This window comes from Erpetoichthys calabaricus, chromosome 13, assembly GCF_900747795.2.
Source record: "Erpetoichthys calabaricus chromosome 13, fErpCal1.3, whole genome shotgun sequence".
Classification (NCBI taxonomy): Eukaryota; Metazoa; Chordata; class Cladistia; order Polypteriformes; family Polypteridae; genus Erpetoichthys; species Erpetoichthys calabaricus.
In genome coordinates this window covers 14,603,379-14,628,400 of record NC_041406.2, presented here as the reverse complement: position 1 = coordinate 14,628,400, position 25,022 = coordinate 14,603,379, and the positions used below count along the sequence as shown (strand labels likewise).

At 43.2% G+C, this 25,022-nt stretch overlaps 1 long non-coding RNA gene across 1 annotated transcript in view; it reads right to left on the bottom strand.

Moving 5' to 3' along the window:
- The window catches only part of LOC127530050 (uncharacterized), a 451,280-nt gene extending 434,202 nt beyond the window's left edge, over positions 1–17,078 (bottom strand). Inside the window, exon 1 of the long non-coding RNA XR_007936584.1 lies at positions 16,700–17,078. This is a non-coding gene — a long non-coding RNA (uncharacterized LOC127530050). The remainder of the gene's footprint in view (positions 1–16,699) is intronic.
- Between the last annotated feature and the right edge of the window lie 7,944 nt (positions 17,079–25,022).

The following is a 25,022-nucleotide window of genomic DNA, read 5'->3' as shown; positions in this document are numbered from 1 at the left end:
CTAAAGTTCATCTGTTACCATTCTTTTGTGAAGTGTTTTTCCTGAGTATGTGACAACTGCCAAGTCTTACTGTATTACGTGACATTCAGCCACTTCTTAAACTACCTGAGGCATTTTACCTGTTTAGCCAACCATTGCATCGGTCTCTTCATGCCATTTCAAAATCAAATGCTAAATATTTCTTAATGTGCACTGCAAACCAAAACCCTTCATGCATTAAAATGAGGTTACCTTTAGCTAACTCTATTATTCTCTTCCAGAAGAGAAAGTAGTAAGACAGATAGATAGATAGATAGATAGATAGATAGATAGATAGATAGATAGATAGATAGATAGATAGATAGATAGATAGATAGATAGATAGATAGATAGATAGATAGATAGATGTGAAAGGCTCTATATAATAGATAGATAGATAGATAGATAGATAGATAGATAGATAGATAGATAGATAGATAGATAGATAGATAGATAGAAGTAGATAGATAGATAGATAGATGTGAAAGGCACTAATAGATAGATAGATAGATGATAGATAGATAGATAGATAGATAGATAGATAGATAGATAGATAGATAGATAGATGTGAAAGGCACTATATAATAGATAGATAGTAGATAGATAGATAGATAGATAGATAGATAGATAGATAGATAGATAGATAGAGATAGATAGATAGATAGATAGATAGATAGATAGATAGATATAGATAGATAGATAGATAGATAGATACTTTATTAATCCCAAGGGGAAATTCCCATACTCCAGCAGCACCTTACTGATACAAAAAACAATATTAAATTAAAGAGTGATAACAATGCAGGTATACAGACAGACAATAACTTTGAATAATGTTAACGTTTCCCCCCTCGGGTGGAACTGAAGAGTCGCATAGTTTGGGGGAGGAACGATCTCCTCAGTCTGTCAGTGGAGCAGGACGGTGACAGCAGTCTGTTGCTGAAGCTGCTCCTTTGTCTGGAGATGATATTGTTTAGTAGATGCAGTGGATTTTCCATAATTGACAGGAACCTGCTCAGCGCCCGTCGCTCTGCCACGGATGTCAAACTGTCCAGCTCCGTGCCTACAATAGAGCCTGCCTTCCTCACCAGTTTGTCCAGGCGTGAGGCGTCTTTCTTCTTAATGCTGCCTCCCCAGCACACCACCGCGTAGAAGAGGGCTCTTGCCACAACCGTCTGATAGAACATCTGCAGCATCTTATTGCAGATGTTGAAGGATGCCAGCCTTCTAAGGAAGTATAACCGGCTCTGTCCTTTCTTACACAGAGCATCAGTATTGGCAGTCCAGTCCAATTTATCATCCTGCTGCACTCCCAGGTATTTATAGGTCTGTACCATCTGCATACAGTCACCTCTGATGATCATGGGGTCCATGAGGGGCCGGGCCTCCTAAAATCCACACAGAAAAAAGACCACGCAGCCCATGGATTTAAACCCACGGTGCTGGAACTGTGACGCTAAACACTGTGTCACAATGCCAACCATCACATTATTTCATATTTCATCATACATATATTGTGGTCTTAATCTTCTTCTTTCGGCTGCGTCCTTTAGGGGTCACCACAGCAGATCATCTTTTTCCATCTCTTCCTGTACTCGTCATCTTGCTCTGTCACACCCATCACCTTCATGTCCTCTCTCATCGCATCCATAAACCTTCTCATAGGCCTTCCTCTTCTCCTCTTACCTGGCAGCTCTATCCTTAGTACCCTTCTCTCATTATACCCAGCATCTCTCCTCTGCGCATGTCCAAACCAACGCAATCTCGCTTCTCTGACTTTGTCTCCCAACCGTCCAACTTGAGCTGACCCTCTAATGTCCTCATTTCTAATCCTGTCCATCCTCATCACACCCAATGCAAATCTTAGCATCTTTAACTCTGCCACCTCCAGCTCTGTCTCCTGCTTTCTGGTCAGTGCCACAGTCTCCAGCCCATATAACATTGCTGGTCTCACTACCGTCCTGTAGACCTTCCCTTTCACTCTTGCTGATACCCGCCTGTCACAAATCACTCCTGACACTCTTCTCCAGCCACTCCACCCTGCCTGCACTCTCTTTTTCATGTCTCTTCCACAATCGCCATTACTCTGTACTGTTGATCCCAAGTATTTAAACTCATCCACCTTCACCAACTCTACTCCCTCCATCCTCACCATTCCACTGACCTCCCTCTCATTCACACACATGTATTCTGTCGTGTTGTTCCTACTGACCTTCATTCATCTCCTATCTAGAGCATATCTTCACCTCTCCAGGGTCACCTCAACCTGCTCCCTACTATCGCTACAGATCACAATGTCATCAGCAAACATCATAGTCCACGGGGACTCCTGTCTAATCTCATCTGTCGACCTGTTCATCACTATTGCAAGTAAGAAAGGCTCAGAGCCGATCCCTGATGTAATCCCACCTCCATCTTGAATGCATCCGTCACTCCTACCGCACACCTCACCACAGTCACACTGCCTTTGTACATATCCTGTACAACTCTTACATACTTCTCTGCCACTCCAGACTTCCTCATACAATACCACAGCTCCTCTTGAGTCACCCTCTCATATGCTTTCTTCAGGTCCACAAAGACGCAATGCAACTCCTTCTGGCCTTCTCTATACTTCTCCATCAACATCCTCAGAGCAAACATTACATCTGTGGTGCTCTTTCTTGGGATGAAACCATCCTGCTGCTCACTAATCATCACCTCACTTCTTAACCGAGCTTCCACTACTCTTTCCCATACCTTCATGCTGTGGCTCATTGATTTTATGCTCCTGTAGTTACTACAGCTCTGCACATCCCCCTTATCCTTAAAAATCAGTAGCAGTACATATTGCAGTCTTAATAATAAAGTAAAATAAAAAATAACCAAAAGGCTTCAAATTAACAAAAGATCTCACAAGAATTTGAATATCTCCCCTCACATCAAAAAGTTAGACATACAGAAAAACTTTGAATACTTAATACCAACAGTCACTTTGTAGCAAAATCTGAATCGATCATCTAGCAGGCGTTTGTTTTTTTGGGAATCTGCTAAAATGGTGAAGCAGGGCCAACACACGTAGATAGTGGAAGAAGCTGGGCAGGCACTTCTCTACTGATCACAACCATAGTGTGAAGCAGCTGCGGCAGATTAAAAGCATCTGCTATAGAAAAGGAAGCCATTATTTACATCATCGTGACTTCAGAGATGTTTGGTGAAATAGGAATGGCCCACACATGTGGTGCTTATTCTTAATAATAGGTAATTAGCACAAAGACAAAAATCAAAAACTGAACAGCCTGAATAGAGTTTGAACTCAGAAAGGCTGAAGGAAAAGAGATGTCAAAAATGACTGGGCCACCAATAAGCAGGCATCACTCCCAACTCCGCTCACTCCATTAACTGAAATGAAGTATTCACAAAAACATAAGGCCTCCAGAAATAAGCAGGAAATTAACTAAACTGCTGGGAAGAGGCTCCCCTAAACTCAGCCAGGTCCCAAGTAATACCTACTGGCTGCAGTCGGAGCTGATGTTAAACATGGAGAGCTGGCAAAACAACAAGAACTGTCAACAAATCTATCAAAATGACCCACAAGAGAGAGGATAACCATCAACCTCTGGCTTGTGAACAAAATGGACAACTAACATCCTTATAAATCAAAGATTTGTTTTAGACAAGTAGAAAAATACAAAGCAGAGTAAAAAGAGTTGGCTAAAAGGTAGTATTACGACAAACATGTCCCCCAGAATAATCCAAGAACAGAAGGAGTTATACTTTTAAAAAAAATAGAAAATATGTGGAGAACAGAGATAACAAAATTTCTAAAAAAAACGGGACCTCAGTGGTGACCAACAATTTAAAAAAAATCCTTTATAAAAATCTCACATTACACTCGTCACATAATCCACACGATAAGTCATCCAGTCGTACGCTTATAACATTCAAAACGTATGCATTTTTTGGCTATAATATTGTTAACACATTGACGCGTCACATTGACAAAAGGTAAAATTGTTTGTGATGATATTGCAAAATCGAGGTGTTATTTTAATATGTTAGTTAAATGCAATTTGTTACTGAGCAAAACTCACAGTTAAAAATTGTATTTTCTCTAAATTTCCAGTTAACTTGTATGAAGCCATGAGGAGCAGAGCATTCTCTCAACTTGTAGTTGGCAATCAATGGGTTAAAGGAATAACTCTGGGAAATGAAAGCAATCCACAAAGAGGAAGACCCCTCGCACAAGACGGGGCTCGACCAATGAATGACAGGGAGAGGCGGATCTTCAGAGTATAAGGAAGCAGAAACACATGCCACGCTGACTCAGAGTGAGACAGGAACGTCTTTAATGTAGAAGACTGGGAGTTACGTGTAGTCAAAAGGCAAGCTAAGCTCGGAGCTGAAAGTCAAGCCAATCAAACTGAAAAAAAGTGGGAGTTCACGGAGATGTTTCTGGATGGGTGCAAAATTGGCTCAGACGCAGGAAGCAGAGGGTGATGGTGCGAGGAACCTCATCAGAATTGGCTGATGTTAAGAATGGTGACCAGCAGGGGGCAGTGTTGGGGCCTCTGTTACTTTTAATATACAGAAATGCTTTAGATAGGAATATAAGTAACAAGCTGGTTAAGTTTGAAGATGATACCAAGATAGGACAGAGAGAGGTTCAACACGCCCTTGACCCTCTGCAGTTTGCATATCAGGAGAAGGTGGGAGCGGAAGATGCCATCATCTATATGCTACACGATCCCTCTCCCACTTGGGACAGAGGCAGTGGTGCTGTAAGAATTATGTTTCTAGACTTCTCTAGCGCCTTCAACACAATCCAACCTCTGCTCCTTAGGGACAAGCTGACAGAGATGGGATTAGATTCATACCTAGTGGCATGGATCGTGGACTATCTTAAAAGACAGACCTCAGTATGTGCGTCTTGGGAACTGCACGACTGACATTGTGGTCAGCAACACAGGAGCGCCACAAGGGACTGTACTTTCTCCGGTCCTGTTCAGCCTATATACAATCGGACTTCCAATACAACTCAGAGTCCTGCCATGTGCAAAAGTTCGCTGATGACACTGCTATCGTGGGCTGTATCAGGAATGGGCTGGAGGAGGAGTATAGGGACCTAATCAATGACTTTGTTAAATGGTGCGACTCAAACCATCTACACCTGAACACCAGCAAAACCAAGGAGCTGGTGGTGGATTTTAGGAGGCCCAGACCCCTCATAGACCCAGTGATCATCAAAGGTGACTATGTGCAGATGGTGCAGACCTATAAATATCTGGGAGTGCAGCTGGATGATAAATTAGACTGGACTGCCAATACTGATGCGCTGTGCAAGAAAGGACAGAGCCGGTTATACTTCCTTAGAAGGCTGGCTTCCTTCAACATCTGCAATAAGATGCTGCAGATGTTCTATCAGACAGTTGTGGCGAGCGCCCTCTTCTACGCGGTGGTGTGCTGGGGAGGCAGCATTAAGAGGAAAGACGCCTCACGCCTGGACAAACTGGTGAGGAAGGGAGGCTCTATTGTTGGCATGGAGCTGGACAGTTTGACATCTGTGGCAGAGCGAAGGGCGCTCAGCAGGCTCCTATCAATTATGGAGAATCCACTGCATCCACTGAACAGGATCATCTCCAGACAGAAGAGTAGCTTCAGCAACAGACTGCTGTCACTGTCCTGCACCACTGACAGACTGAGGAGATCGTTCCTCCCCCAAACTATGCGACTCTTTAATTCCACCAGGGGGGGTAAATGTTAATATTTAACATTATACATAGTTATTGTCTGGTTTTTTTCACCTGTATTATTATCATTCTTTAATTTAATATTATTTATTGTATAAGTATGCTGCTGCTGAAGAATGTGAATTTCCCATTGGGATTAATAAAGTATCTATCTATCTATCTATCTATCTATCTATCTATCTATCTATCTATCTATCTATCTATCTATCTATCTATCTATCTATCTATCTATCTATCTATCTATCTATCTATCTATCTATCAATGCATTGCCTCACCCACCACATGACAAACCAACTCAGGATCCCAAATTAGGACCCAAGTGCAGCCATGCAACGGGTGACACCTCGGCAGCACAGTGTGAGGTTTTTTTTTTTTTTTTTATGGTGGCTGGAGTGTCAATTCTGCCACCAGCCCCCAGGTTTTTCCAACTACAGGTTGGAGGGCCTGCATGCAGGTTAATGTCATACCCAGGATGGAGCAATTGCAGGTTAAGGGCCTTGCTCAAGGGCCCAACAGAGTAGAGTCACATTTGGCATTTACAGGATTTGAACCGACAACCTTCCAATTGCCAGTGTAGATCCCTAGCCTAAGAGCCACCACTCTGTCCCAAGAAAGGAGGACTGGCAGATAATCCTGAATCATCACAAAGGGACTTGGACAGCAGACAGGCTTGGGCAGATTTCTGGCAGATGACATTGAATATAAGTAAAGTATTACACCTAGGAATGTTTGAATACACAATGGGTGGTCTGAAAATCGAGAGTACGCCTTATGAGAAGGATTTAGGAGTCATAGTGGACTCTAAGCTATCGACTTCCCGACAGTGTTCAGAAGCCATTAAGGAGGCTAACAGAATGTCAGGTTATATAGCGCCTTGATGTGTAGAGTAAGTCACAGGAGGTTCTGCTCAAGCTTTATAACACACTGGTGAGGCCTCATCTGGAGTCCTGTGTGCAGTTTTGGTCACCAGGCTACAAAAAGGACATAGCAGCACTAGAAAATGTCCAGAGAAGAGCGACTAGGCAGATTCAGGGCTACAGGGGGTTAATTATGAGGAAAGATGAAAAGAGCTGAGCCTTTAAAAGAGATGAAGAGGAGACCTGACTGAAGTGTTAAGTATTATGAAGGGGGGCGGCACGGTGGCGCAGTGGGTAGTGCTGCTGCCTCGCAGTTAGGAGACCCGGGTTTCCTTCCTGCGTGGAGTTTGCATGTTCTCCTCGTGTCCTCCAGGTGCTCCGGTTTCCTCCCACAGTCCAAAGACATGCAGGTTAGGTGCATTGGCGATTCTAAATTGTACCGTGTGTGTGTGTGTGTGTGTGTGTGTGTGCGTGTGTGTGTGTGTGTGTGTGTGCGCCCTGCCCGGGGTTTGTTTCCTGCCTTGCGCCCTGTGTTGGCTGGGATTGGCTCCAGCAGACCCCATGAGTCTGTAGTTAGCGGGTTGGTTAATGGATGGATGGATGGATATTATGAAGGGAAATATTCCAGTGGACTGAGACGGTGACTTTAAAATGAGTTCATTAAGAACACTGGTACACAGTTGGAAACTTTAAGGGTACATTTTACACAAACATTAGGAATTTATTCTTCACACAGACACATGGAATAAGTGACCAAGTAGTGGGGTAGACAGTAGGACTTTTAAAACTCGACTTAATGTTATTTTGGAAGAATTAAGTGAATAGAACTGGAAAGCTTTCTTGGGCTGAATGGCCTGTTCTCATCCAGACTGTTCTAAAGTTCAATCTTTCAAACAAATTGGGAATGTATCATCTGGATGTCACTGTCTTGAAAACCGTCAAGAATCTGTATTGGATGTCATGACATCTGCTTTGGAATGGAGTGAAAACCTTCAGCCACTGCAGCCCTCCAGGCCCTGTGACCCGCTGCTCCCCTTACGCAAATGGGTGTTGAACTCCAAGCCTGGAAGGCCACACAAGTTTTCATTCTAACCCTCTTCCTAATTAGTGACCAGTTTTCGCTACTAATTAACTTCATTTTCCCTTCATTTTAATATACTTGTTTTTAAGGATTCAGCGCTCTGAATTTATTCCTTTCTTCATTAAATGACAGCCAAACAGAAATGAGATGAGAAATGAGCCGACAGATGACCAGCTAAACTGGAGCTTCAAACTCCAACTAATTTCACTCCAACCAGTTTCTTAATTAGAAGCCCAGTCTTTCTGTTCATTAAGCCCGTTATTTAATTCCATGGCTTGTTGCTGCTCTCATTCTGTCACAGCAGACATTTCAAAAACTGTTGATTTTTCTGTTTTTTTAAGAACCCCATTAAAATGTTTTGGTGACCTGAGAGATGAACCTTACTGAGACCATCACCTTTTCTTTAGGTACTGTGTCTCTCTGGAAAATCCTTGGGTACCGTTGGTTTGACTTTGTGTTGCTCATGGAGTCCTGAATGAGGCACATTACCCGTATTGTGAGGGATCATCAGTTACGGCACTATGGCCATGTGGTGCGATTTCCTGAGGGTGATCCAGCTCTAGGACCCTCATTGTTGGGGACCCGAGTGGCTGGACCAGGCTTTGGGGTCTCCTACATAACACCTGGCCGCGGCAGATAGAGGGTCATTTCCAGAGGGTGGGACTGGACCGCGTGTCTGCTTGGGGGGTTGCCAACCGGGATCCCGAGTTGTTTCGTCGTGTAGTGGGTGCGGCAACACACTGTACCAATGCATGCTCCCCAACTTGACTTGACTTGACTTTGTTTTGGGTAGTTTCTTCCTGATTGTTTTCTTTCTTTAAGAAGACTACAGTTTTGTATACATGCTGTGAAAGGCGCTATATAGCGCCCGACCCGGCACAGACTGACGCAGATGCATATACTTAAATAAAACAGATGTTATTTTTCTTCAGCCATGGGGCACGCCTTCCCCGTGTCCCACAGGCCCAACACAGTCCCAAAAACACTCACACTAACCACAACACAATTCTCTCTTCTTTCCCACCACTCCTCCTCAGGCTTAGTCCTCCTCCTCCCGACTCTGGCTCTCCTGAGTGGTGGTGGTTGGCCCTTTTTATATCCCACCCGGAAGCGTTCCAGGTGATTGACCACCTGGTCCTAATTGCACTTCCGGGTGGGGCTGAAGATATGACCAGCCAGGCTGCTGACTCCATGCAGCTCACCCTGGCGGCCATCCGAGCCCCCAGCCAGGCTGTGGAGGACTCCATCTCCCATGGAGCCATGCTCCGGGTTGGGGAATCATCGTCTGCCAGGGAGGCTGCCACCAAGCGTCCCAGGGGAGGTATTGAACTGTCCATGGCTGCTCCCCCGGAACAGATGCAGCAGGGGCGTCCCTGCCGGGCATGGGACCCGGCTGTCCATTACAATGCGTATATTTTTTTGTCTTTAATTTCCATTTTGGGACTAGGAACTCACTGTAAATATCATTCACTATTTTTAATTGGGACATTATTTTTTTGTGTGTCTTTTGTGCCCCCTGTAAATTAAACCCACTTTTGTTTTTGTAAAATAGCACCTTTTTGGTCTTTCTCTCATGTCTGATTTCGGTTGGTCTTGAACTACAAGACCCCCTGTTGTGGGGTACAAAATCTGTAAATTTTGGTTTATATTTCCATTATATTTTGTTCAAGACAAGACAACAGATGAACTACATTTAGGATAAATCAAGGCATGTCTTCTTCCCAGTTATATCTCACTTTTAAAATAGCTGTTCCAACAAAGAAAAGAAGACATGCTGGCAGCTCAATTACTTCCTAAACTGAGAAAGGATGGACATCTAATTATTTTACAGCCTGGGAGAGGAAGACCTGCCAATACCTCAGAGAACATAAAGTTTTATTGTTTGGGAAAACGGACAGTGAATCCATTCATCATATTGACAGCCAGCCAATCAGAGTATCTAACAATCACATCTTGCAAACCCCCCCTGGCAGAATTTTAGAATAAATATGCCTCATCTGAGGAGCGATACAGTGAGGAAAGAGTGAGGAAGAAGAAGGGATGAAGACGTCAGAAGAGAACAGAGCGACGACAACATGCGGCCGTTTCCATCTGATCGTCAGAAAAGCATCATGAAGAACTACGAGTGCTCGATCACAAGCCGCCTTTGATATTCATCCTTGTCATCTTTACTTTTTTGTGAGTTTTTTCTAAAAACTATATATATATCCAGACTTTACTATCAGTCCTATTTTCTATTATTCTTTGTTCCAGTGGTATTATTATTATTCCTGTAATAAATACCATGCTGCTTTTAACTTTCTATGCTTTGTCTTAATGTCTAGAGTGACTGAAGTAATAAAGTAGATTTCTTTGAGCACCTGGTGCAGCCGGAGGTTTGCCATACGCTCTGTGCCGCAAGGTTTATTAAGGCTGAGGGTGAGAGCTCCACCCAATAGTAGGGAACAGGACATAAAGTAAGGCATTCTTGGATGATAAATGGCCTACAGTCAAGAGTGCTGAGCCTTTGTATGTTTAATTGTATTCTTGGCGACCAAAAGTAACATTTAGGTCTGAGATATCATTAATACATCACATGTTGTATGTGCAGATAATAAGTAAGTCTCTTGAAGTGCTGAGAGAGTGACAGGCTGTGTTATTCCTAAGACACTTGTGTGGTTTAAAGTGTTAGAGGTTAACTAGCTGTGTGTGGGTCATTCATGGGGCACTGTTGAGTTTCTGTGTGTATGTAACCCTACATTACCCTAGGTAAGGGGTAAGTAGAGGGAAATAACATGATAATACACCCCCCAACTGTGTAGTCCGGTGCCAACCTTCCCACTACACGAGGTGTCACACAGAGACACTTAGGCGGTCCTGTGCTCCTTCACACCCACTCAGGTCTCATGATAACGCCGCCTCTGCGTGGCATTGAATCTCAACCCAGAGTCATTTCATGCACAGCCCCCAGCTGGTAGAATGACCTGCCCACCTCCATTTGAAATTCTGACTCCCTCGATGTGCTTGCAGACCCTCTTTATCTTTGGTGAATTTCGCTGCTAGGTTTTATAATCTAGAATTTGCACTTTGTTCCGAGTTCTTCACTTGTGCCGATTTGTTCTGTAACATTCGTTCCCAAACTGCCCCCCAGATTGATGTTTACTTGATTACGTTGACCTGTTTTGTAAGTCGCTTTAGTTACAGGCATCTGCTAAATAAATTAATATAAATGTAATTTTAAAAGGGTGTCTCTGATTCTTATTGTTCTCTCAGACACAGTGCATCCTCACCAGCAGGTCGGCACTCACCATAGCGGGTTTAACAAAGCGCACTGCATCCTGACTCAGCAGACTTTCTCTGCTATTATTTCCAGATGCCGTTTGACCAGTTTGAATTTGATTTAAAGATTAAAAAAAAAGAGGTTACAGCTTCCTTTGATTAAACACTTGCATCCCATTATAATTTCCATGTTTCAATAAAGAAAAGGCAGAGAAAGCAGGCCACTAAAAGAAGGGACACTGAACAGGTTAAATTAGCAGCCTGGGTGAAAATCCACTGTTTATTTGTCAAGCAAGGAAACAAAAATTAGGTCCAGATTAAAACATTCATTTGATCTTTTTGCTTTGAACGTGCTGCCAATTTTCACAATTTTTTTCCTTTTCTACTTTGTGAATTTTACAAGTTGATCAAGGCATGAAGCATCACAGCCTACTTTTCATTTGGGGGGGGGGGGGGGTAGGTAATTAAGGCTAATATTAGATTGTTAAAACCATTTTTACGAGGGACGTTCAAAAAGTTTCTGCACTTTCATATTTTCGTTGGAAACGGTGAAGGTGGGAGGGAGGGAGGAGTAGTGATTGGTCGAGTCTATGAGTGTCATGTGACTAGTTCTGACTGACAAACCGCTGGCTGCCCTCGCAGTTTAGTATAAGAGTTGTCGCCCTGTGGTGAAGATGGCTGCGAAACTTATACAGGTGCATCTCAATAAATTAGAATATCATTTAAAAGTTCATTTATTTCAGTAATTCGATTCAGAAAGTGAAACTCATATATTATATAGATTCATTACACACAGAGTGATATATTTATACAAGAGAAAGCTGGAGCAGAAGTTGCAGAATAACAGCATGAAGGAAGTATGGGATGGGATGAAGATCATCATTGGCTGCAGCTCGAAGCGGGGTGCCACCATCAAGAGAGACGTGGAGAGAGCAAACCAAATGAACAACTTCTTTAACAGGTTTGACCACCCTAACCCACTCTCACTCTCACCTCGGAGTACTGCACCCTCCACACATCCTTCTGCTGATACCAGCATAGGAGAGACATCCCCACACATAATTACAACAGTGCAGGTGAACAGAGAGCTGAGGAGACTTCGTGCCAGCAAAGCAGCGAGTCCAGATAGAGTATCGCCACAACTGCTGAAGGTCTGTGCATCGGAGCTGGGGGGTCCTCTACGGCGCATCTTCAACCTGAGCCTGGAACAGGGGAGAGTCCCGAGGCTTTGGAAACATCTTGCATCACCCCAGTCCCAAAGGTATCACGTCCTAATGAGCTGAATGACTTCCGGCCTGTTGCTCTGACATCACATGTGATGAAGACCATGGAGCGGCTGCTGCTTCACCACCTGAGGCCACAGGTTCAACACGCCCTCGACCCTCGGCAGTTTGCATACCAGGAGAAGGTGGGAGTGGAGGATGCCATCATCTATATGCTACACCGATCCCTCTCCCACTTGGACAGAGGCAGTGGCGCTGTAAGAATTATGTTTCTGGACTTCTCTAGCGCCTTCAACACAATCCAACCTCTGCTCCTTAGGGATAAGCTGACAGAGATGGGAGTAGATTCATACCTGGTGGCATGGATCGTGGACTATCTTACAGACAGACTAAAGTATGTGCGTCTCGGGAACTGCAGGTCTGACATTGTGGTCAGCAACACAGGAGAGCCACAGGGGACTGTACTTTCTCCGGTCCTGTTCAGCCTATATACATCGGACTTCCAATACAACTCGAAGTCCTGCCATATGCAAAAGTTCGCTGATGACACTGTTATCGTGGGCTGCATCAGGAGTGGGCAGGAGGAGGAGTATAGGGACCTAATAAATGACTTTGTTAAATGGTGCGACTCAAACCACCTACACCTGAACACCAGAAAAACCAAGGAGCTGGTGGTAGATTTTAGGAGGCCCAGACCCCTCATGGACCTCGTGATCACCAGAGGTGACTGTGTGCAGAGGGTGCAGACCTATAAATATCTGGGAGTGCAGCTGGATGATAAATTGGACTGGACTGCCAATACTGATGCTCTGTTCAAGAAAGGACAGAGCCGACTATACTTCCTTAGAAGGCTGGCATCCTTCAACATCTGCAATAAGATGCTGCAGATGTTCTATCAGACGGTTGTGGCAAGAGCCCTCTTCTACGCGCTGGTGTGCTGGGGAGGCAGCATTAAGAAGAAAGACGCCTCACGCCTGGACAAACTGGTGAGGAAGGCAGGCTCTATTGTAGGCATGGAGCTGGACAGTTTGACATCCGTGGCAGAGCAACGGGCGCTGAGCAGACTCCTATCAATTATGGAGAATCCACTGCATCCACTGAACAGGATCATCTCCAGACAGAGGAGCAGCTTCAGCGACAGACTGCTGTCAATGTCCTGCTCCACTGACAGACTGAGGAGATCGTTCCTCCCCCACACTATGTGACTTTTCAATTCCACCCGGGGGGGGTAAACGTTAACATTTAACATTATACAAAGTTATTGTCTGTTATACCTGCATTGTTATCATCTTTAATTTAATATTGTTTATTGTATCAGTATGTTGCTGCTGGAGAATGTGAATTTCCCCTTGGGATTAATAAAGTATCTATCTATCTATCTATCTATCTATCTTCTATCTATCTATCTATCTATCTTTCTATCTATCTATCTATCTATCTTTCTATCTATCTATCTATCTATCTATCTATCTATCTATCTATCTATCTATCTATCTATCTATCTATCTATCTATCAAGCATTTATTTCTTTTCCTTTTGCTGATTATGGCTTATAGTTAATGAAAACCCAAAATTCAGTATCTCAGAAATTTAGAAAATTGTGAAAAAAGTTCAATACTGTAGACTACTGGTGTCCCACTCCACTACTGGTGTCCCACTTGAAATGGCCTCTCAGTAGTCTGGTTCAGTAGGCCACACAATCAGACTGCTGCCTTGACAGTTGTCCAGAAGACAGGCACTGACACCCTCCATCCACAAGGAGGGGAAGCCACAAAAGGTCATCACTAAAGACACTGGCTGCTCACAGAGTGCTGTATCCAGGCATATTAATGGAAAGTTGAGTGGAAGGAAAAAATGTGGCAGGAAAAGGTGCACAAGCAACAGGGATAACCGCAGCCTTGAGAGGATTGTGAAGCACAGCCCAGTCAAGAATTTGGAGGGAGATTACCAAGGAGTGGACTGCGGCTGGAGTCAACGCTTCAAGATCCACCACACGCAGACGTATGCGGGACATGGGCTACAACTGTCACAGCATTCCTTGTGTCATGCCACTCCTGAACCAGAGACAACGTTAGAAGCGTCTTACCATTGCTAAGGAGGAAACAGACTGGACTGTTGCTCAGTGGTCCAAAGTCCTCTTTTCAGATGAAAGTAAATTTTGCATTTCATTAGGATAATGAAGATCCCAGAGTCTGGAGGAAGAGTGGAGAGGCACAGAATCCAAGTTGCTTGAGGGTCCAGTGTGAAGTTTCCATAGTCAGTGATGATTTGGGGAGCCATGTCACCTGCTGGTGTTGCTCCACTGTGTTTTATCAAGTCCAAAGTCAGCGCCGCAGTCTACCGGGAAATTTTAGAGCACTTCATGCTTCCCTCTGCTGACAAGCTTTATGGAGATGCTGATTTCATTTTCCAGCAGGACTTGGCACCTGCCCACACTGCCAAAAGTACCAATACCTGGTTTAATGATTATGGTGTCACTATGCTTGATTGGCCAGCAAACTCGCTTGACCTAAACCCCATAGAGAATCTATCAGGAGGAAGATGAGAGACACCAGAGCCAACAATGCAGACGAGCTGAAGGCTGCGATCAAAGCATCCTGGGCTTCCGTAACACCTCAGCAGTGTCACATGCTGATCGCCTCCACGCCACCCTGCACTGATGCAGTAATTCATGTAAAAGGAGCCCCGACCAAGTATTGAGTGAGTACATGGACAAAGTTTTCAGTAGGCCAACATTCCTGTATTAAAATTTTTTTTATTGGTCTTACGTAATATTCTAATTATATGAGATACTGAATTTTAAGTTTTCATTATCTGCCGTAATCAGCAAAATGAACGCTTGAAATATATCACTCTGTGTGTAATGAATCTATACAATATAAGAGTTTCACTTTTTGAATTGAATTACTGAAATAAATTAACTTTTCGATGATATTCTAATTTATTGAGATGCACCTGTACATTACATCAAAGAGGAACTGCGTTCTATTACACGCTTTTTTAGGGCAGAAGGTGTGCCAGGAGCTCAAATTCATCTCTGCGTGTGTGCTCAGTGTGGGGATAAAATTCTCTCTCTTAGAGTCGTCTATGAGTGGATTGAAATGTTTGAAAATGGCCGTACTAGTGTGACCGATGCAGAGCGCATAGGATATCCAGCTACAGCCACAACCACGAAGAATGAAGAAAGAGCCCTGGAACTGATAAGCAAAAAACAGAAGAATAACAGTTTGAAGATGTGGGAGGAGAGCTGAATGTGAGTGTTGGATCTGCTGATGCCCTGATTCATGACAGCCATAAGTTCAGTAAAGTGGGTGCCAGGTGGGTGACAGAGGAGCAGAAGTGCAAGAACTTAGACGTTTGTTCCCAACACTTCATGTGATGATGATGTGAAAGCAGCAGTGCATCAGTGGCTATGCGCTCAACCAAACACATTTTTTTGCCGATGGCATTCAAAAGTTGGTACGACGCTGGGAACATTGCATCAGAAAGGAAGGTGACTATGTAGAAAAGTGATGTCATTTGTTTTTTGAAACTCTAAATAAATAGAGTTACAGAAAAGTGCGGAAACTTTTTGAACGACCATTGTAATTTAATTAAATCATCATGACCAATAACAAAATACACTTTTAATACACGTTGTCACACACGTGAGCTTAGGAGACAGCCAGCAAGCCCTAAGGTGAGTGAAAGTACACGAGGCAAAGGGCTGGTTGTGTGTACTAATCCCTCCTTCTCGCTCTACTTCTACAGAACCAAAGAGGATAAATAAATAATTCAAATGTCCACTTACCTGTAATACTTCCGGCTTTCCAAAATGGCCACCCTACATCCCAGAATACCATCAATGACATCACTTCCAGCTCCCCTGCAATGATGTCACTTCCGGCTCTGCACAATGACATCACTTCCATCGATCTGCGTTGTTGTCATTTCCTGTCAAATCATTTCCTGCAACCATTTTGTATAAAAACCCCATGTAAACGTCAAATTCTGTCAAATGCATTGGTTTTTTGATCCATATTTCTTTACTTTTGCACTTTGTCCAATGGACATTATACGGGGTAATTCCCCAACGCTTCTTGAAGCTATCCATTTGATTTCTTCATATTACAATCTTCTTCTTCTTCTTTCGGCTGCTCCCGTTAGGGTTCACCACAGTGGATCATCTTCTTCCATATCGTCCTGTTTTCTGCATCTTGTTCTGTTACACCCATCACTTGCGTGTCCTCTCTTACCACATCCATAAACCTTCTCTTAGGCCTCCATCTTTTTCTCTTACCTGACAGCTCTATCCTTAACACCCTTCTCCCATTATACCCAGCATCTCTCCTCTGCACATGTCCAAACCAACTTAATCTCGCCTCTCTGACTTTGTCTCCCAACCGTCCAACTTGAGCTGACCCTCTAATGTCCTCATTTCTAATCCTATCCATCCTCGTCACATCCAATGCAAATCTTAGCATCTTTAACTCTGCCAGAACCATCGTCTCCAACCCATATAACATAGTTGGTCTCACTACCATCCTGTAGACCTTCCCTTTCACTCTTGCTGATACCCGTCTGTCACAAATCACTCCTGACACTCTTCTCCAGCCACTCCACCCTGCCTGCACTCTCTTTTTCACGTCTCTTCCACAATCCCATTTACTCTGTACTGTTGATCCCAAGTATTTAAACTCATCCACCTTCACCAACTCTACTCCCTGCATCCTCACCATTCCACTGACCTCCCTCTCATTCACACACATGTATTCTGTCTTGGTGTTCCTACTGACCTTCATTCTTCTCCTCTCTAGAGCAGATCTCTACCTCTCCAGGGTCTCCTCAACCTGTTCCCTATTATCGCTACAGATCACAATGTCATCAGCAAATATCATAGTCCACGGGGACTCCTGTCTAATCTCTTCTGTTAACTTGTCCATCACCATTAAAATAAGAAAGGGCTCAGAGCCGATCCCTGATGTAATCCCACCTCCACCTTGAATGCAACTGTCACTCCTACTGCAGACCTCACCACGGTCACACTTCCTTCGTACATATCCAGTACAACTCTTATGTACTTCTCTGCCACTCCCGACTTCCTCATACAACACCACAACTCCTCTCGAGGCACCCTGTCATATGCATTCTCCAGGTCCACAAAGACGCAATGCAACTCCTTCTGGCCTTCTCTATACTTCTCCATCAACATCCTCAGAGCAAACATCTCATCTGTGGTGCTCTTTCTTGGCATGAAACCATCCTGCTGCTCACTAACCATCACCTCACTTCTTAACTAAGCTTCCACTACTCTTTCCCATAATTTCATGCAGTGGCTCATTATTTTTATCCCCCTGTAGTTACTACAGTCCTGCACATCTCCCTTAATCTTAAATATCGGCACCAGTACACTTCTTCTCCACTCCTCAGGCAAAATTCCAATAAATAAACCGGTTTAAAAACTCCACTGCCATCTCTCCTAAACACCTCCATGCTTCCACAGGTATGTCTTCTGGACCAAAGGCCCTTCCATTTTATATCCTCTTCATAGCTGTCCTTACTCCCTCCTTGCTAATCCGTTATACTTCCTGATTCACTATTTCCACATCATTCATCAGCCTCTCAAAGTACTCTTTCCATCTGCTCAATGCACTCTCCTCGCTTGTGAGTATGTTTCCATCTTTATCTTCTATCACCATAACCTGCTGTACATTTTTCCCAGCTCGGTCCCTCTGTCTAGCCCACTGGTCCTTTTCTCCCTCTTTAGTGTCCAACCACTCATACAACTCATCATACTCCTTTTCTTTAGCCTTCGCCGCCTCTCTCTTCACTTTACACCTTATCTCCTTGTACTCTTGTCTACTTTCTTCATCTCTCTGACTATCCCACTTTTTATTTGCCATCCTCTTCCTCTGTATACTCTCCTGTACTTCCCCATTCCACCACCATGTTTCCTTTTCCTCCTTCCTCTTTCCAGATGTCACGCCAAGCACCCTTCTTGCTGTCACTCTTACTACATCTGCTGTAGCTTCCCAGCTGTCTGGTAATTCTTTACTCCCACCCAGTGCCTGTCTCACCTCCTCCCTAAACTCAACCTTGCAGTCTTCCTTTTTCAACTTCCACCATTTGATCCTTGGCTCTGCCCTCACTCTCCTCCTCTTCTTCTTGATCGCTAATGTCATCCTACAGACCATCATCCTGTGCTGTCTAACTACAATTTCCCCTGCCATCACTTTGCAGTCTTCAATTTCCTTCAGATTGACTCTTCTGTATAGGATGCAATCTACCTGTGTGCATCTTCCTCCACTCTTGTGCGTCACCCTATGTTCCTCCTTCTTCTTAAAATACGTATTCACCATAGCCATGTCCATCCTTTTTGCAAAATCCACTATTCTCTGACCTTCTTCATTCCTCTCCTTGACACCATACCTACCCATCACCTCCTCATCTCCTCTGTTCCCTTCACCAACATGTCCATTGAAATCCGCTCCAATCACCACTTTCTGTCCCTTGGGTACACTGTTCATCACTTCATCCAACTCACTCCAGAAATCTTCCTTCTCATCAATTGAACACCCAACTTGCGGTGCATATGCACTAACAACATTCATCATCACACCTCCAATTTCCAGCTTCATAATCATTACTCTGTCTGACACTCTTTTCACCTCCAAAACACTCTTGGCATACTGTTCATTTAGAATAACTCCTGCTCCATTATTCCTCCCATCCACACCATGATAGAACAATTTGAATCCATCTCCAATCCACCTGGACTTACTCCCCTTCCATTTAGTCTCTTGCACGCACAATATATCGACCTTCTTTCTCTCCATCATATCTGCTAACTCTCTCCCCTTACTAGTCATACTGCCAACATTCAAAGTTCCTACCCTCAGTTCCACTCTCTTTACCTTCCTCCTCTCCTCCTGCCTCTGGATACGTCTCCCCCTCTTCTTCTCCTTTTTCGGCCAACAATAGCCCAATTTCGACCAGCACTCTGTTGGTTAACAGGTGGTGGTTGTTGCTAACCCGGGGCTCGACCGACCCGGTATGAAAATTTGTATTGTTGTCTGCATGTTGATTTGGAAAAATTTTATACCAGATGCCCTTTCTGACGTAACCCTCCCCATTTATCCGAGCTTGGGACAGGCATGAAGAAACACACTGGTTTGTGCATCCCCTGTGGCTGGGTTTTTCTTCATATTACAATTTATTTAAAAAAATGAGATCCTGGAATGAATGAAGGAATTGATACCATTGACTGCCCCCCACACTCATTCGCCTGACCTCAATCCAATAAAACACCTCTGGGTGGGACATTATGTTTCAGTCCATCTGATGCCTCAGACTGTCCAGAAGCTCAGTGATGCCCTGGTCCAGATCTGGGAGGAGATCCCCCAAGACACCATCCGATGTCTCATTAGGATGTTGTCAGGCATGCATACAAGCACCTGGGGGCCATACAAACTACTGAGTACGATTTGGAGTTGCTGTAATGAAATTTCATCAAAATGGACTTGCCTGCCTGCTGCATCATTTTTTCCCTTTGATTTTTGGGATGTCCTTGAATTTAGACCCCTGTAGGTTGATCATTTTCATTTCCATCAAACGATGTGCAGTACTGTAAATACTGTCAAATGAAAAAGTTTGGGAACCCCTCTTAATTCTTTGGATTTTTGTTTCTCTTTGGCTGAGCATTCAAAGTAACAACTTCCTTTTAATATACGACACGCCTTATGGACACAGTAGGATTTCAGCAGTGATATTAAGTTTATTGGATTAACAGGAAATATGCAATATGCATCATAACAAAATTAGACAGGTGCATAAATTTGGGCACTGCAACAGAGATATGACATCAATACTTAGTTGAGCCTCTAGACGCTGTCCTCCTATAGCCTTTGATAAGTGTCTGGATACTGGATGGAGGTATTGTTGACCATTCTTCATACAAAATCTCTCCAGTTCAGTTCAATTTGATGGACAGCCTGCTTCAAATCAGCCCATAGATTTTCGATGATATTCAAGTCAGGGGACTGTGACGGCCATTCCAGAACATTGTATTTCTCCCTCTGCATGAATGCCTTTGTAGATTTCCAACTGTGTTTTGGGTCATTGTCTTGTTGGAATATCCAACCCCTGCGTAACTTCAACTTTGTGACTGATGCTTGAACATTATCCTGAAGAATTTGTTGATATTGGGTTGAATTCATCTGACCCTCGACTTTAGCAAGGGTCCCAGTCCCTGAACTAGCCACACAGCCCCACAGCATGATGGAACCGCCACCAAGTTTCACAGGAGGTAGCAGGTGTTTTTCTTGGAATGCGGTGTTCTTCTTCTGCCATGCAAAGCGCTTTTTGTTATGACCAGATAACTCAATTTGTGTCTCATCAGTCCAAAGCACTTTGTTCCTAAATGAGTATGGCTTGTCTAAATGAGCATTGGCATACAACAAGCGACTCTGTTTGTGGCGTGAGTGCAGAAAGGGCTTCTTTCTCATCACCCTGCCATACAAATGTTCTTTGTACAAATTGCGCTGAATTGTAGAATGATGTACAGATACACCATCTGCAGCAAAATGTTCTTGCAGGTCTTTGGAGGTGATCTGTGGGTTGTCTGTCACCATTCTCACAATCCTGCTCATATGCCGCTCCTGTATTTTTCTTGGCCTGCCAGACCTGCTGGGTTTAACAGCAACTGTGCCTGTGGCCTTCCATTTCCTGATCCCATTCCTTACAGTTGAAACTGACAGTTTAAACCTCTCAGATGGCTTTTTGTCGCCTTCCCCTAAGCCATGAGACTCAACAATCTTTGTTTTCAGATCTTTTGAGAGTTGCTTTGAGGATCCCATGCTGTCCCTCTTCAGAGGAGAGTCAAAGGGAAGGAAGCACAACTTGCAATTGACCACCTTAAATACCTTTATATCTCATGACTGGACACACCTGTCTATGAAGTTTAAGTATTAATAAGCTCATCCAACCAATTTGGTGTTGCAAGTAATCAGCATTGAGCAGTGACAGGCATTCAAATCAGCACGATGACAAGGGGACCCACATTTGTGCACAGCCAGTTTTTCACATTTGATTTAATTTCATACAACTAAATACGAGTACCGCTTCACTAAAAATCTTTGTTCAGAAAACACCGCAGTACTCAGATGTTCAGGAAATGAAAGACATATCACTGTTATCTTTTTTGTTGAAAGGAGAGTCAATTATTAAGCAGGCTGAGAGGGCTTCCCAAACATTTTCATATGACTTTATCAGACCCACAAAACACTGTGCCTACAGTCCTAACAGCACTAACAGAATTTCAAAAGATTTCTGGTCTCAGAGTTAATTTGAATAAAAGTGTGCTCTTTGCAGTGAATTCTCAAGCACACAATATTAGATTGGACACCTTCACTTTTATCATCGCAGATCAGTTTTAATACCTCGGGTTAAACATCATAAGTAAACATAAAGCTCTTTATCAAGAAAATTTTGCTGTCTGGATGGAAAATAATTAAGCAAGACTTGTATAGGTGGTCAACCCTTCATCTCAGTTTAGCTGGAAGAATTTGCATTGTTGAGATGAATATCCTTCCGAAGCTTCTCTTTTTATTTCAAAACATTCCAATATACATCAAAAAAAATTTTTTTAAAGAAATTAGATTCAACCATAACCTCGTTTATTTGGAATTCAAAACATCCACGTATCCAAAGAGCGACCCTACAAAGACCTAAGGTGGAAGGTGGCATGGCACTACCCAACTTTCAATTTTATTACTGGGCAGCAAACATACAAACTATAAAAACCTGGACACAAATAGATGAACATACACAGGCTTGGTGTGCAATAGAAATAAAATCCTGCAGTACTTCTTTGCTTTGTACCCCAATAAATTCAAGTTATCGCCAATATACTAACAACCCAATTGTGCTTCACTCACTCAGAATATGGAGCCAATGTAGGAAGTATTTTAAGATAAAGAAGCTTTTATCTGTGGCACCTCTGCACGAGAATCATCTTTTTCCACCCTCTCAAACATATGCAGTTTGGGATTAAATCACTTTGAGATCTGGGGGGTATTTTCCGTACGTCGCTTAAATCATCCGAGATCAGGTGCCTCATCTTGGATAAGTTAATGCCGGTGACACTCATCCAGATAGGTCGGTTTTTCAAACACAGCCATGTATTAGATTAGTCTAGCTGGATCTAATCATCCGAGATGAATGCGCGCGCCCGCACTGAGTGAAAAGCCCAAATATATTGAGTCTAGAAAACATGATCAGCAAGTCTTTGATAGGCTGTAACAAAATGAGGAAAAACGGCCGCATTTTTTTTTCCCACACACGCAGCACAAGACCTTTTATTCAAAGGACATGAAGAATTTCAAGATTTAATATGCACAAGGGGTAACACTGCAAAAGCAGCCCAGACCAAAAAAGACGGCTGGCAAAAAGTGGCCGACAAATTAAATGCTAAGTAGTGTGCATTGTACTTACTGAATGCAGCGTTTCATTTCCTATGTGTCAGATTAATTATTATTTAATATGTCATAATTCCAGATCAAACATGAGCACAAGGAGAACATGGGAACAGGTTAAAGTGAAGTACAAGAATATACTTCAAACTGGTAAATATTGGTATATGACTATTTAAAGAATTGTTGACATAAATAATCATATATAATATAAACAATATTAATTTTAAAACGAATAAGAAGGCAGACAAGCAAAAAACAGGTGGAGGTCCATGTGGTCCAGACCTAACCCCTGCAGAAGAGTTGGCTCTCCAGTAAAATGCCCATCGCCCTGTTTCTGAGGGCATTCCAGGGGGAAGCTCCTCCTCAGAACCAGTGGCAGGATGCAGTGGTCACTTCATTTCAGGTAAAGGATGGTCATTGCATATATTTGTCCTCCATGTGTGCCATAGGTATGTTCCATATAGCTCTCTTTTTTGTTGGATCAGTTGCAGGGAATGTCATATCCCTTGAACCTGTGTCTGACCAATGAGATATTGACGAAGGTCAAATATTTGATGAAGACACTGTGTCTGATTATTCATCAGGAGGAGAGGTACATTTTCCAAATAATGTTTGATCAAACTCCACTCTGATCAGTCCCATGTGCCCCAATCACATCTGGAAATCCTGGTAATGAGAATGTTAGGCTGATTGTGAGATTCTTTATGGAACTGTGGGTGGTTTATCCTGTGTATTACCTACCTGCAATGGCATGAAACGCCTCTTTTATTGTCTGCACACACAGGTGTCCAGGAAACACTATGAAAACCCGAAGGAAATATTTCAGAGCCAAACAGACTTTACGAATTGCCTGGCAAACTGCACTTTTAGTTAGATTTTCCGCATAGCCTACAGTATATAAAAAAGTGCCGCTTGTAAAAAACCTCAAAGCAATGCATACTGTCTATGTGGTTGTGAGAGCCCGACTTCGCCGAGTTTGACTTCGAATATAAGGTGCTAATAAATCTTTGAGGTACAATATTCCCCCTTAGCTAAAGCGGTATCTTTCGAAAAGAATTTCCTCCAGGAGCAATAAAGGGTCTTGCCGATCACGCAAAACCCTCTCTATATGAAATTCTCTTCGTATAATTTGCGCACCAATATCAATTGGTCGCTCATTCATGAACGGCGAAGCCATGACTGGATGACTTCCACGCACCGTCAATGATTACGTGTGTAAACTAATCCTTGTTTACGTAGAACAAACCTGCTCCGAGCAGGTTTGAGGATTAGGATGTGCTGCAATGACAACACTTCCAGCAAGAGTTTCGAAAAACCGACAGATCCAGGATCAGGCCAAATCGTCAACAATTACATCCGGCTAAACGACTAATCCATGTACGAAAAATACCCCACTGGACATAGACAATGTCTTTGCATCCTACGAACAATTACATTCCAAATGTAACTTTCCAGCAACACATTGCTTTCACTATCTTCAAATCAGAAACTTTGTTAAACAGAACCTGCCTGATTTTCTTCACCACCCACCTCCCTCTATGCTGGAACAAATATTGATCAGTCTTGAGGACTCAGACAGCATTTCTGTAATATATAAAAGCATTTTACAGTCCCTCCCTTTCAAAGATCCCAGAGTGCAGTGGGAAAAGGATCTCTCACTCAACATCTCAGAAAAGGAGTGGAAGGTAGCAATGCACAGAATTCACTTGAGCTCCATATACAATACAATACAATACAATACAGTTTATTTTTGTATAGCCCAAAATCACACAGGAAGTGCCGCAATGGGCTTTAACAGGCCCTGCCTCTTGACAGCCCCCCAGCCTTGACTCTCTAAGAAGACAAAGAAAAACTCCCAAAAAAACCTTGTAGGAAAAAAATGGAAGAAACCTTGGGAAAGGCAGTTCAGAGAGAGACCCCTTTCCAGGTAGATTGGGCGTGCAGTGGGTGTCAAAAGAAGGGGGTCAATACAATACAATACAATACATATGTGCAAAGCATACAATTATTCAAATCAAAATTATATATCGAGCACATCTCTCTCATTTAAAATTGTCCAAAATGTTTCCAGGGTGAGATCCAACCTGCAAACGCTGCAATCGAGCTCTAGCCTCACTGGGCCTGCACCAAACTAACATCATTCTGGACCAAAATCTTTAAATGCCTATCAGCCTTGGTGTCACAATCCCTCCTAATGATAATAATAATTATTATTCGCATTTATCCACTAACCACTGTGGTTGGTGGGCACACAGAGGGGCTTAAAGTGTAATTCTCTTTACTTCACTATTGGCATGTAGACTTATTTTGCTCAACTGGAAGAATCCTAACTGTCCTATTCTAAGTCAGTGGGTACCTGATATTTTATATTATTTGAGATTGGAAAAATTCAAATTCACACTTA